This window comes from Diceros bicornis, chromosome 22 (assembly GCF_020826845.1).
Source record: "Diceros bicornis minor isolate mBicDic1 chromosome 22, mDicBic1.mat.cur, whole genome shotgun sequence".
Lineage (NCBI taxonomy): Eukaryota > Metazoa > Chordata > Mammalia > Perissodactyla > Rhinocerotidae > Diceros > Diceros bicornis.
In genome coordinates, this window is record NC_080761.1 from 26804456 (window position 1) to 26819674 (window position 15219).

The window sequence follows — 15219 nt, forward strand, 5'->3', positions numbered from 1 at the left end:
CTGGTGGAGATGACACTCATTGACTTTTGAAAGATGAAGAGGCATTGATGGGGGGACAAAGTGGAGAAGGCAAGACAAGGGAGAGAGCAGGTCAAGTCCAGAGACCATGTATTAGAGCACCAGAGGAAGAGGAAACAGTGTCACTGTGTGGTGACAGTGAGGGCTGAGTTGCGGCACATAATGAAGCACCTTGCTTGCCATCTAAGGAATACATACATTATCCTGAATGTAAGGGGAAGCCGCAGAAGATTCCATGGCCCTGGAGTGACAAGATCTGTTCATTCAGGTGGCTATGTAGTGATGGACTGGAAAAGAAGAGCCTAGAACCTGGAAAGTGACTAGAGAGCATGCTTTATCTGGAAAGGGAATATGCTATCTTAGCAGATAGAAACGAGGTGATTCTTTACAGAAAGTCTGGCTTTGGCTCAAAATCCAGGCCAAGAATCTGGACAACTTCTAATGGAATACAGAGTATGTGTGTGGGGAGCAGGGCAGGGAGGTGTGCATGTGCCAAGTTTCAATGTGTAGAAACCACACACAGTAATTCATGCAGAAAGTTTTTGGGGCCAGCAGGCCACCTGCCGACATCCAGACTGGTGCAGGCAAGGAGCTTTCTGCTTGAGAGCGGAAAGGCAAAGCATATGTGTGAGGAGTTCAAGCCAAAAGCATGGGTCTGCAGCAGTGGGGCCAAGGTCTCATTGCCCTCCATCCCCTCTGGTGACCAACATGGAATGCTGAGCGGAGACGAGCAAATTCTAATCCCACCAAGCTCCCTGCAAGACCCATGAGAGGATAATAGAAAAGTCTCCAAGCCTCCTATGTTTTCACTGATTGAAATCATCAAGTCAGTAGTAATATTTTATGTAAACTTACCTAATACGGTGGGCTGGTTGGAGCCCAGAAACTTGGTGCTAAAACTCAGTATGGATACTTGATACAGCAGAGAGGTGATTAAAATAAAATATGATGGAAAGATGCTAATGACTTTATTAAATTTCCTTCTAGTTCTTCTACGTATAAAATTGGTAATATATTAGAAAGTATGAAAAATTCATAAAAGTAGAATACATTTGTCCCACAGTCTGCTGGCCAAAGAAAACCGCCGTTAGGAGAGATTTTTCCTCCTTCTGTCTCCCCTTTCTTCCCTCATCCTTCCATCTTTTCTTCTTTTAAGGTACACATTTCTACATACTTGTAATCACAAGGCAGCCTTCATTTTTTGTCATAATTGGCATTATCTCATATTGCTTAAACATTTTTATGACCATAATTTTCTTACTTTTATACAAAAAGTTCACATTTGTTGCAAAATTTATGGAAAATACTATGCAAAAAAGAAAAGCAAAACCACCAAAAGGCCCCACGACCCAGAGATACTCATTATCAATTCTTAGCACATTTTTTTCTTGACATCTTGTGTGTTCTTATATACGGTTTACCAAAATTGTTTTATTTTACCCTCTATTTTGCAACTTCTAAATTATTACCTACATATTATGAATATCTTTCCTAACTGTATTCCATTGTATAGTCCCATATTTTATTTAAATAATTCCTATTTTTGGACACAAGTTCGCAAATTTTCATAAATTGAACAAGTATAGCATTGTTTATATTTTCAAAAAATACATAGAATTGCTGAACAAAAAAAAAATCTACACAAATTTTTCAGACTTTGGTTACATATTACCAAATTTCTACCTAGAAAGTATGTACCAACTTATACTAACAACAGCAAAGTGGTGCCCGTTTCTCCACAATTTCACCAACACTAGGCATTATCAACCTTTTTTTAAACTATTTGTTAAAATTTGTTGAAATTGGAATCTTATTCTTCCCTTTATTACTGATGGGGTTAAATATTTGTGTTTATGGTACTTTTTTTTATTTTGTGAACTATCTGTTCAAAACATAATTTTTATACTGGCCTAGTTCTGTCATGTGGATATGCCACTATTTATCTAAGCATTCCCTATTGAAAGGGGAAAAGCAAAGTATATATGTAAACAGTTCAAGCCAGAAAGTCAAATACATTACTACACGTGACTGGAACAACATGCCAAGATCTCACTGCCCTCCATCCCTTCTGGAGACTTCCAAGTTTTCACCTATATGTATATAATGCTGGAATGAACATCTTTGAGTATAAAGATATTTTGTGTTTGAGGTATTTAGATAGATTGCTAGAAGTGGTGCTACCAGTTCAAAAAGTATGGCTATTGTAAGTATTCTAATTATACACACAATTACTTTAATGTAGAATTAACCTTTATTATAGCAGTTCGATAGACAACCAGTACTCTGAGAACAGATGTCCATAAAAGCAAAGTAGACTAAATTTCTGGTACTGGTGGGTTAAGGTGTCTTTTTGTATTTAATATGAAATATCAAGTAAGATAGGAATCATGTCTTGCCAAATGCTCTCAAATGTGGGCCATTCACTCTTCTCATCAAACACACACGAGATTCTGGAGGTAGGAGGCAGGACGACGTGTCCTCTGATGCTAATCATACATATATCGGAGAAGACAGAAATAGAAATCGAATTATGAGGTCACAGATGTTTGTACTAACTCCTTTGCCTTCTTCTTTTGGGATCATCTTCCAGCACCATTCAGCATGGATCCCCTAGAGATTGGGGGGAAAAAACTTTAGAAATTATCCTTGGTTATGAATCCAACCTCTCATTTTCTTGGGTGGGGAGTAATTTCATTCACGCACACTTGAGATCAGTGTATGTGAGTATATGAACATATGTGTGTGCTTATGTATTTGGTGCTAAGGAATAAAAGGGTTTTAAACCTACCTGATGACCTGAGAAGTTTCTTTAAATGCAGATCCCTGAACACCATCCAGAGCATCTGGGGTAAAACCATAATGTTGTATTTTAATATGCTTCTCAGGTGATTCTGATGATCAGCCAGATTTGTCTTCTGAGGTTTCATGGCTTTTATTAGTTCTGGAAAATTCATAGCCATTTTCACTTAAAATATTGTCCCTTCCCCATTTTCTCCTTTTGCAATTGTCATCAGACCTAAATTGAAGCTTCTAATTTAATCCTCCATATCTCCTAACCTCTCTTGGCTTTTATGTCTCTTTCTCCCTGCAGCACTCTGGGTGATTTCCTCGGATATATCTTTCATATCATCAACTCTCTCTTTAACTGCCAATCTGCTCTTAAAGGTGGCCCCTGCGTTCACTTTTATTCACAACTTTTCATTGTGAATGGTTCTATTGGGTTGTTTTTCATATCTGCCTGTTCTTTTTTAGTGCCCTGTTCTTTCATGAAGGTTTTTATTTCCTTCTTTATCTCTTTCATGACTGTAAATATACTTAATTTATAGACAGCTTTAGATTATTTTATTATCTCAGGGTCTTGTGGTGCTATTTCTCCCACAGGTACCTGCTGACTCTCCCAGATTGTGGACCACTTCCTTGTTTAATTTGTACTTTTTAATTGTGAGTAATTTCCAGCTAGGATCTGTTTTCCCTGTGGAATCCTGTGCACTTTAAGATGTGGTAGTAACCTTTCAGAGAACTCTTACATTGGATTCTTCCGGGAACTCCAGGACCTTCACTGGTCTGAAATATTTACAGTATCTATGTTAATATCTCCATTTGGGATTCCTGTACTATGAAAATAGTCTAAAATTTGCATTCTATGCCTATGCTTAACACAGATTTTTAAATTTCCATTTATTGTGGGTAACCTTTTCCCATCCAGATATCTAATCGGTAAGAATTTTGCCAGTTGGTTTTGTAGTAAGCGAATGATGTTTTATAGTTCCCTTATGTGGCAGGAGGAGCTCTTCCTTGCTCTTAGCTTTATGCATGAATTTCAGTTCTAACTCTTTACCTTCCACAGACCCAAGGGCAATTCTTTTATTCCAGACATGTGTTAAAAACCCTGACTCCTAGCTCTTGGGTCCTGTAGCCATGTCTGATATCCTCTGTTCTGTTCTGGCATCAGCTCATGAAATTACAACATTGGTTACAAGGTTCTTCTTTATTTTTGGCACATAGGAACTTTTTTTCTCTCTTTCTTCCTCTCTCTCTTCTCCTTTCTTCCTTGGCTATGTATGTAAAATCGTTTTATTATATTTTATCCAGCATTCCTATGTGCCTGTAGTACACAGAAGGATGTCAATGGGCTAAGTAGATGGAACTAGAAACTTGCCTCAGTCAGGTTTGGAGACCAACAGGTACAATGGAGAATACACAACCTTGGAAACGAGAACCAGAGTTTGAACTGTGATGTCACCACTTTCTATCTGAGTAACCTATGCTAAGTCATTTAACCTCTCTACGCTTTATTTTCTCATCAAGAAAATAGGGATAATATTAGTACTTTTTTCCTCATAGGTTCTTCTTTATTGCTCTAAATTCCCTCTTATTTAAATTCAAGCCATTTTCTCCATCCTCTATTTCTACAAAGCTGGAGAAGATTGCAAGTTTCTTGGAGGCAGATTCCATATCTTATTCATATTTTCCCTTACAAAATAAAAAATGAATAAATGAAGTAGTAGTTGATTGAGTGATCTTGTTAATTTCCTTTCATCAATGTACTTTTCACATATCAATGGACTGGGAAAAACTCTGGTTAAAAAAAGATTGACCTGACATTGGAAAGAAATAATGAATTCCATTTCTTAAGTTTACAAGGATGGGTGAAGGGTGGAGGTATATCTCTGTGGAGTTTCACGCCTCACAATTCTCAGCTGTCTCTTTCTCCCTGGAGCGCTAATGAGTGAAACCGTATATTGGTTTAGAGGTTCTGCTTGGATAAATGTTGAAGAGCCAATAAATCTGTCAGAGTAGATCTCAGGCTGAGCCAAGGTGAACAGGCTCACAGTAATTTTTCCAGAGCCTCTGGGTACCAGGGAGCACAAGCAGAGAGGTCACCAGATGCCTGCTCACCCCATGCCCAGGAGCAGAGACATCACCTCACAGGAATAAGAGGAGCTGTCCCAAACCGTTGTGTTTACCATGTGGTAAAATCTCTTGTCAAACAGCAGAGCAACCAGATTTTAAAAACAGAGAAACAGAGGCACATAAAAATAACAGGTCCTCTCTGCGATTCTGGTGGTTTGTGAACTCTAGATGAAAATTACCATTCATTATGGAAGGCAATTTGGTGGTATCACTCAAAAAGTTTAGTGTACATGTCCTTTGTTTCAGCTGTCCACTTCCAGAAGTTTCTGCCATAGACAGACTCACACAAAAGCACTAGGTTGTCTATGGCAGCTTAATTTTTTATTTTCTGCAGTTTATTTTTAATAAAATCTAGAAGAGATTAAAATTCTCATCAATGGGAGCTGATAAATAAAGATACATCATACAATGGAATGTTCTGTAGGTATTCAAGTTACATAGTAGATCTCTATATACTCATATAGAAAAGTGTCCAAGTGTTTATAGTGACTAAAAGCATGAACTTTGGAACCAGACTACCTGAGCTCAGATGCCTGTGTCTAGCTGTGTGACACTGAGCAAATAGCTTTCCATCTCTGTGCCTCAGTTTGCTCATATATAAAACGAGGATAACAGTAATATTTGAGCCATGAGGTTATTGTGAGCATCAAAATAATACATCAAGTGTTTAAAACAACGTGAGATTCACAGTCAAGTACTAAGCTATTATTATGTTAACCATTATTAGTATAGTAATAACCAAAAATAGCAAGCTAACGCTAACTGCTTATGTCTGGGGGTTTCACTTGTGGGGTTTGAGGTAAAAGGGTACTTTCAGTTTTCATTGTATACCATTTGGATTGGTTACAGTGAACATAATACTTTTATTAAAAAGAATAATTAAAATCATTACTCAAAAGTATACTGGATAGGAGGACAGCTGTTCCGAAAGTTTGGCATATAGCAGGGACTTTAAAAAAAAAAATCACAACAATTACTGATGGCCGTATATTTAATACATTAGGAACTGATTAACGTGAGCAATCTCTTACATTTAGTCCCTTATATCTGTAATGCATTTTTACACTTAGCAAAATGTTTTCAGATTCATGCCTTCACTTAATCCATCTAACTCGATTATTAAGGAATTCATTTAATCCCTGTGAAGTGAATTTTCACATTATTTCAAATAAAAGAGAGAGAGAAAGTGAGAAAGGTTGTTGTTTTAGGGTTTTTTTCCTGCTCACGGCAAAGCTGGGCAGGCAACAAAATTGAAGCGTACAGCATTAAGGGCTTGCTTAAGATCAGACAGCCTCTGAGCAATCAAAATGGATGAAAAGCCAGGTTTCCCAAGGCAAAGCTCTTTCCACCAAACCATAATTACCCTGTGAACTGGGCCACAAAAATGGTAACAAAATAGATTTATAACTCTACCCTATACATGAATGCTATCAAGTATCTGGTTTGATAAAAAGGTGGCTTTGTAGTGGGTCAACAGGAGAGAACAGCCAAAAAGTCAGTTCTCAAAGTTGATAAACAAAGGTTATAACAGCACCAGGATTAAGATGACCAGTGACTGGCAACTGACCCCACAGAACATGCAGCTGGCTTCTGTCCATAGCACCCTCAGGTGGGATAATGCCGATAAGACAAGACCCTAGGGTGAGATAATAAACCAACCAAACAGGTGGAACCAACAGTATAATTAAAAATAGTTGCTATGGGATGTAGTTGAGGTCACTACAACAATGAACAAATTTAAAACAAGGGGTCAAATAGCCCACCACCTACATCATCTTTGGCAAGTTGTTTTCTCTCTGGTTTTCTCATCTCTAAAAATGAAGAAGTTGGACTAGATGGCTTCTGAAGTACCTTTCATCCATCTACTAATCATTCATTCAACAAATAGGCATTGAGTGCTTTTTTAGAACGACATTGATAAGGTCAGTGCTCTCAAGGAGTCTACATTATGGTGTGGGCTAGACAGACAATAAACAAAGTAAACAAGAAAAACACCAGAGAGTGATAAACGTTATCCATAGAGTTCAAATAGGCTAATGGGAAAGTAAATAACTGAATAGATACTCTAAGTGGGTGCCCAGGGAAGGGTTCTCTGAGAAGGTGACATTTTAAAATAACATGAGAATATGAGAAAGAATGTGCCCTGCGTGAATGAGAGAGAAGCTCATTCTAGGCAGAGGAAGAGCTAGTTCAACGACTCTAGGGAGGGGATGAACTTGGTGCTGTGAGCAACGAAAGGAAGTACTCGTAGCTAAGAGTAGAGCTTGTATGGTTCTGTAAGTCATAGAGGCTTTTGGAGGATTTTAAACAATGGCATGATCTGATTTATGTGTCTAAAAGTTTACTACGATTAACAAGACAGGAAACAAGTGTTGGAGAGGATGTGGAGAGAAGGGAACTCTCATACACTGCTGGTGGGAGTGCAAACTGGTGCAGCCACTATGGAAAACACTATGGAGATTCCTCAAAAAACTAAAGATAGAACTACCATACGATCCAGCTATTCCACTGCTGGGTATTTATCCAAAGAACGTGAAAACACCAATGCGTAAAGATACATGCACCCCTCTGTTCATTGCAGCGTTACTCACCATAGCCAAGACGAGGAAGCAACCTAAGTGCCCCCAAGGCAAAAATGGATAAAGAAGATGTGGTATACATACACAATGAAATACTACTCAGCCATAAGAAACGATGAAATCCAGCCATTTGTGACAACATGGATGGACATTGAAGGTATTATGCAAAGTGAAATAAGTCAGAGGGAGAAGGCCAAATACCATATGATCTCACTCAATAAGTAGTAGATAATAACAACAAACAAACACATAGAGACAGAGATTGGATTGGTGGTTACCAGAGGGGAAGAGGGGAGGGAGGAGGGTGAAAGGGATAATTAGGCACATGTGTGTGGTGAAGGATTGTAATTAGGTGTAATTTGGGTGGTGAACATGAGAACATAATGTAATCCATGCAGAAATAGAAGTATAATGATGTATACCTGAAATATAAACAATGTTATAAACCAATGTTACCACAATAAACCAATAAATAAATAAAAGTTTACTATGGTTGCTATGTACAAGACTGGAAGCAGGGACACCAGGTAAGAACCTATTGCAGTCGCCCAAAAGAAATATTATGTCTTTGTCTAAGGTAAGAGTCACAGAAATGCAGAGAATTGGACAGATTTAGGGTATTTGTTGGAGTAGAATCAATAGTGTTTGTAGATAAATGGCTTTTGTGGGTTAAGTGAAAGAGAAGAATCAAGGCTAATTGTCAGATTTTGGGCTTGAGCAAGTGGCTGGATGTTGGTGCCATTTTCCAAAACGGGAAGAAAGAGGTATGTAATGGGTAGTTAGGGTGTGTGCAGATAGCAGTGACTGAAGACTTCTGTACTGGTCATGCTAAGCATTAGATGTCTATCGAACATCTACATGAAGATGTTAAGTAGGCAACTAGAGTCAGGAGTCCTGGGGATACAACACAGTTAAAGGTCTGGGAGTCATCAGTGTTAAAATATGGACTGGATGGAATGACCTAAAGAGACCTGGTAGACAGAGAAAAGAAGAGAAGGGGTAAGTACAGGATCCTGAAACGCTCTTACATCAGAGTTCAAATTGAGGAGATGAACCTAAAAAAGGAGACTAGAAAAGAATTTCCAATGTGATAGAAGACAGAAACAAAATCAGGAGAATGTGGTATCTATCTAGGGAAGCTTCAAGAAGCAGAGAGCAATCCAGTGTATCAAATGCTGCCAGGAGGTCTAGTAAGACCAGAAAATCAAGTATTTGATTCCTCATGAAGGAAATCATGTTTAAAGATCTAGCTCCATCTACAACTACCATGTTTCCCTAGCACTTAAGGGCTTGGGGAGGAGCTCTTAACAATAAGTTTGCCAGGAGGTCTGGGGAGTTAAATTGCAAATCAATAGACAGGACTTTCTAGTGCGACTGCTCCAATGTGTAGAAAATCTCAAGCACACTCACCAAGAGGATAAACAAACGTGGTTTTAGCAGAGTCACTGAAACAGAGAGACTGATGTACTTCAAGATAAATGTAATTATCTTAATGAGTGGAAATGTATCTGTGTGCAATAATTACACGTTATAAAGAAATAAGGATTGCATGTAAATTGGCACCAGTCCGGAAGTCAAGCTTTTCAATAGCCATTATATAACTATCAGAGTTTTTAACTCAACAATTGATGTTTGAGTATGTGGCACAAACTGAATAATAATTCTTCTTTTCGATAGAACTATCTTCGTTTAGGAAAATATTCGTAGAGCTGATTAGGGGTAGAAAGAGCTCTGAGGACATGGGGCAGCATGAAACAAACAGCTCTACATTAAAATGAATAAGAATTTAGTAGTGGGGAAAGAAGAGGAGAGAGAAGACAACGTAAGCAATAGGGCAAGGAGGTAGCGTCCAATTTACAGAAATAGCAGAAAGAGTTTTAGGAACTCACGTACGTAACATTGAATTTCAAGTTGTTTATGCTGCCATAATATAAATTATCTCAATCTTCTCAAAACTTTACCAAAATTTTACACAAATAAATACCTCATGTGCCTAGAGAAAAATCTGTAGGTACTGACATTTAGGAATCTCCCAATTAAAAAGCCAGCTCATCACCCAATTATTCTACGGTGCACTTTACAGTTGACGAGCCAAGTCTAAGCACACAGAGCTTCCAATGAGCATTTTTTTTAAGCTAACTTTTAAAATATGAACAGAAAGCCAAGGATTACTTGACATTTGAAGAAAGCCTCTAACATACAAGATAGAGACATCAAAACAAGAAAGAAGAAAGGAAACTCAGCAGAAACAGAGACAACACACTAAAAAGGAGAAAACTTTAATGAAGCTACATTTGATGACTTCAGAGAGATAAGAAAAACTATCCTTAAAACAAAGTTAGGATGCTATTAAGAAAAAGGAATAAGCAGAGATTATTATTAGGATAAGAAAGAGTTCTTATAAATTTAATATGATAGCTAAAATTCTGTAGATATTTGTAAATCTATATATAGATTGTAAATTATATATATAAATAAATATTTTTTTATATATTATATATACGTTTGTAAAAGATGTGGAAAATAAAGCTAAGGAAATAGCTCAATAATTTTTTAAAAATTGGAGAGAAAAGAGAGAAAAGTAGGAGGCCAATCCAGGAGGCCCAACATCTTACCAATAGGGTCCAGAAGAGAAAAATGTCCAGAAAAGTATTACAGGAACATTTTCCGGACCTGAAGAACATGAGTGTCCAGACTGCAAAGGCTTACAGAGCACCCAGCACAATAAAAGAGAAAAGACTTACCTTTGTTGTAAAATTTCAGAATACCAGGAAGATAGTAGAAGTTTTAAGAAAGGGAAGAAAAACAGGTCACATATAAATGGCCAAGAATAAGAATGGTAGTGAATGCTATACTCAGTGCTATCAAGATAGAATACAGTTTCTGACATTTAAGATCTAAAAAGTATTTGCCTGCCCTGGACCTTTTCTCAAGAAGTTTTCTAAAGGGTGGCTCCACTTGAAGCAATGAGGTAAACCAAGAAAGAAGCAATGGAATCCAGAGAGCAGGGTATCGACACAGGAGGGGGATGGGGGGAATTCCCTGGGCAGTAGCGAGAGTAAGTCCTCATATGACAAGTGGGCACTGGAGTAGAAAACAAACAATCCAGGTGAAACTAGAGGACAAGAACAAACAGGAGCCAGAGCCCTATAAACAAACGCACTGAGTGGTTCTGGTAGACTTGCTTGTGTAGAAAGTTATATCAAGGGCTGTGCTGCTGGCGCTTGGGAGTGCGGAAGCAGGAGCCCGACCTCCTGGGTTCAGATCCTGGCCCTGCCGCTTATCGTCTGATGTGAGTCAGTTAACCGCTGTGCTTCCCGTTTCCCATCTATAAAATGTGGATCATACGTATCTACCTCATGGAGTTATTTTAAATACGTTACTAAATGTGCTAAAAACAGTGCTTTGAAGGTTACGGCTATTGGAGAGGCTGGGAAGACTTAACAATACGAACAGAGAAAACAAAACACAGTTTTTAAAAAATGAGCAAATTGGGGCCAGCCCAGTGGCATAGTGCTTGGGTTCATGCGGTCCACTTCGGCGGCCTGGGGTTTGCAGGTTCAGATCCTGGGCATGGACTTACGCACTGCTTATCAAGCCATGCTGTGGCAGGCGTCCCACATATAAAGTAGGGAAAGATGGGCACAGATGTTAGCCCCGGGCCCATCTTCCTCAGCTAAAAAAGGAGGATTGGCAACGAATGTTAGCTCAGGGCTGATCTTCCTCACCAAAAAAGAAAAAAAGAGCAAATGATCAGCTCTAGGAAAAATAATAAATGAATAAGAAAGGAAACATAATAATAATAGGCCCTTTGGCTCGCCAGCGAATATTCCATGGTCAGAATAATGTAAACGCTGAAAATTGTAACAAATTGGAAGCATGAAGGGATATAAGAGATAAATCTTGATCTACCATGATAGGAAGTGAATGGAGGTAGTATTCTATTTAGAATATAGAATTAGATATTAAAATGAATAGTTAAACTATATTTAGTCCTGAAAGAACAGGACATGGTTAACTATGATCATTTGGTTACCACAATGAATGAATGAATGAGAAAAATAAATTTATGTATTATTTGTTTTTTAAAAGGGACATAGGAGGATCAGGTGCTGTTGCAATAATTCCAGAGCACTGACTGCCAAAAGGGACCTCAACGTTAGCGATCAGTGGCACTATCCACCATGGGGTTTGCATTGCTGGGGAACAATGCTGGGAAGGGAGGAGCTCCCCTCCTTGCGCATTCCATTCTACAGACCCAGAACATGGGTCTCCCTCATCCTGGGAAGGTTCTTTTCCCACCTGGAATAGTGCCCTGCAGGAACATCCAAACCCTACACAATGATGGGGGAGAACTTTTCTTTTTGACCTCCACTACCTGGGACGTGAGTTAAGTTTGGCTTGACACTACAACCACTCCTTTAAAAAAAATGAATAAATTTTTATTGAAATCATATTTTCTAAAACAAAGTCATGACACCAAACTGATATTTAAAGGCACACAACTGGCGTCTAAATAAAGGGATAAATTTCCCTGTTGTTCTCCGAAATTAAATAGATAAAAAGGATTGTGCCAAAGAACAAGTGGAAGAATGAGAGAGAAGGCAAACAGGTTGCCCACACGAGGATAACGTTAAAATGAGATCTGAATCTGGCTGGGCTCCATGTGATGTTCAAAGCCACGCCAAACTGTGAACACCCTGGTGGCAGCCCCCAGGTGTCAATGCTGGCTGGCACTTTTCTGCCTCACTGATCCATTACTGGGGTTTGCCGCCATCCCTGGAGAAGCTCTTTTGTGGTACTCAGCCCCCACGCCATCTTTAAGGGCTGAATAAAACCACAAGACTAGCCAGCGTGGAGGAAGTCGCTTTACTAGGCATGTTCCTGTCTGGGGGACAGATGTGTTGGGATTTCAATGAAGGAATTGAGATTTTAACAGCTGAGCTAGAGACAGCTGCTCCAGAGGCCCAGAGGGAGGCCGACGGGTCTTGTGTTTTGTTTTGTATCTTGGCAACACTCCTTACTGCCACTGACCCAGAGCAGAGGCCCCGCTCCTTTGGGATGGGCCTTGAGGTGATCATATTTCTAGCTGTGTCCGGAAGAAAGTGTGATACCGTCACAGGGACTCCTTACTTGGGTCACAGAAACACCAAGGCACCACCTGAGAATAAAATCCCATATAAAATATAAATGAATAGACATTTTACGGCAGCCATAGGAAGTGAGGATTTTTTAGGAAACAAAATAAATGCAGGTGAATTTTTTTTAGAACGAAAATTCTGAAGAAATAGCCTTGGATTTATAAGGCCCATGGATTTTGGTGCTTTCAACAATAATAAGCACTGAGTTTTGGGTTTTAATTCCTTTAAGCATTTCCCTATAAAACCAATTCACGCTAGCCATTTTTTCTAGGAAGTATTTTAGTTGAGCTTCTCACATTTTTTTCCCCTAGGTTAGAGCTATGGTAAAAAGAAGATTGAGGAAGGGAACAAATATTTATGAAGTGCCCATTCTGTGCTGGGCATTGTGCTAGAAGCTTTGCCCATATAATCATAAAAATTATCATAATTCTAAGCTAGGAATTAATATTATGAAACCAATTTTAAACATGAATAAACTGCAGCTCAGTTTAAATACGTCTAAATCTAAAATCACAAGGCTAATGAGCAGCAGAGTTGAGATTCAAACGAGGTCTGCCTGAATCTTAAATCTATACTCTTTCCATCCCAAACACAGATCTTTGTTTTCTCTTATGCAGTAAGGCAGCACTGCCACTGACAAAATATTACAATCCATTTACTCATGGAAGTCCTATAGGACAGTCCCATAAATTCAAACTGTGAGAGAGAATGCGCTTGTCTCTAGTTTATCGATTAAGATTCCTGCTGCAACACGTTTTTCTATTTTTGCCAAGTATTTAAAAATCTCCATTATTCGTTGCTTCTCATCTTGCCCAATGAAAGTTGGCAAGCACTGTTATCCTCACTTAATAACCCAAGTTATCCAGGGAATAGCCTGGATTAGAAGCTATGATACCCAAAGCTCATGGATAAGCGCTTTGAGTCTCCTGTCTAGACTCGATGAATAATTCAGAGGTCTATTTGGTGGAAATCCAGTTAGGAGTCTGGAAGATTTGACGCCTTCAGAACTGCGGCATCCAGGACACTACTTGCCTTGGTTTCCTCCTGTCTCTTGGATTGCTTCTCCTTAGGAGGAATCCTCTTATTCCCCCAGCCTTTAAGAGTTGAACTCAAGGTTCTGGGCCCAGCCCTCTCCTTGCTCATTCTCTTCATTCATTCAGCCAAAAAAGTATTTAAGCTGCTATTACAAGTGCATGTCAACTGCCTGTTGGCTTTCAGGTCTAATTCTGACTCTTCCCCTGTTCTGCTCTGTATTACAGCCTCCCTTGCCCTCTAGCTTCCAGTTACTTACAACTTATGGGAGGTATGGTATAAAATTGGAGGGTGGGGAAAAAGAAAGAAGGCCAGATATTGTGCCCCTCGTTACTCTCCCCGTCTCTCCTCTCCATCCCCCTCTCTCCCCTCCATCCTGCGGAGCTTCAGGTCCTAGTCCCACTGGTCACCCCCTACTGTGGTTCTGGCTCCTGTTAGACAGTGGGCTCCCTTCCTCCATTGAACCCCCAGCCCCAGGGTGATGGCAGCTACCAGCTGCTACCCATCTGTGGGGTGCCTCATTGCTCCCTATTTGGCTTTCCAGCTTTTCCATCATCCTTTTACCCAATTACCTGTATTAAATCCCATCTGCTTGAAAGACCTGGAGGATTGTTTTCCCGGCTCTATTCTGACTGACACAGACAGACAGCATTCTTAGTTACAAGCTACAGAAACCAACCTTGAAATGTTGGCAGGAAAGGAATTTATCACGAAAGATATTGGAGAGATCAAAGAATCTCTGAGAGGACGAAGAACCAGACTCAGAGATCTTTAAAAGCTCCTAGTAGAACTGTTTGGGTGAAGCCATGCTTGAAAAGTCTTGGGTTGCACCACATGTGCCACCAACACTGGGTTCTGGAAGCTACCATTCAAATTGTTGTCTCTGTTACCATCTGTCAACAGAATCAATCCTGTGCATTTCCTACTTCTTCAAGACAGTAGCTTCCAATTTAGAGAGTGGAGTGGGTGCCTCTGATTGGTGAAGCATAGGTCATGTGCCCACCCTTGGCTATAAGTCTATCTGACATTTTCAGTTCTTATCATGGAAGATGGGCTCTTCGTAGGCAAGTAGAATTCCCTAAACGTAGAGTAAGGATTTGGATGCTGAGTGGACATTGAGTTTGAGCAGACCTTTAGACAAGGATTCAAGTGTAAGTGGTTTATTTGGGAGTTGGGGGAATCCCAGAAGTGAAGGAAGTAAGAGAGAAGGATAAGATCAAATAGAGAAGATAAGGAAGGGAAAACAGCCAATGGAGGGTAAATTATCAATTGAGTTACTGCCGTGGGTAACTAGAACTAACCCTCGTGGGGACTCTGGGAGCCAGTTTAAAGGCCATGCTTCAGAGTCATCCCACCCAAGGGGCGGGAGCTGGGATATTTATCCACCAACAGTACCCCACACCACTGACAGCAGCTGGGGTAGGACTTAATTCCCCTGCACTCCCAGCCTCCCTCCTTCATGTGTGAACTGAGTGGGCCATGGCAGCCAGAGAAAACCTTTAGGCAAATAAATGCGGAGACTGACAGTTGAAAGT

The 15219-nt window shown here is 39.6% G+C and overlaps 1 long non-coding RNA gene across 7 annotated transcripts in view; it reads right to left on the reverse strand.

Moving 5' to 3' along the window:
• Window positions 1-716: 716 nt before the first annotated feature.
• LOC131420031 (uncharacterized) overlaps window positions 717-15219 on the reverse strand; it is a 128937-nt gene continuing 114434 nt past the window's right edge. For 5 of the 7 annotated variants that reach the window (XR_009223446.1, XR_009223442.1, XR_009223441.1 and 2 more), the window contains 2 exons: window positions 2807-2959; window positions 717-2628 (listed from right to left, as the gene is read on the reverse strand). This is a non-coding gene — a long non-coding RNA (uncharacterized LOC131420031). The remainder of the gene's footprint in view (window positions 2629-2806; window positions 2960-15219) is intronic. The other 2 variants (XR_009223443.1, XR_009223445.1) reach the window with 2 other exon arrangements.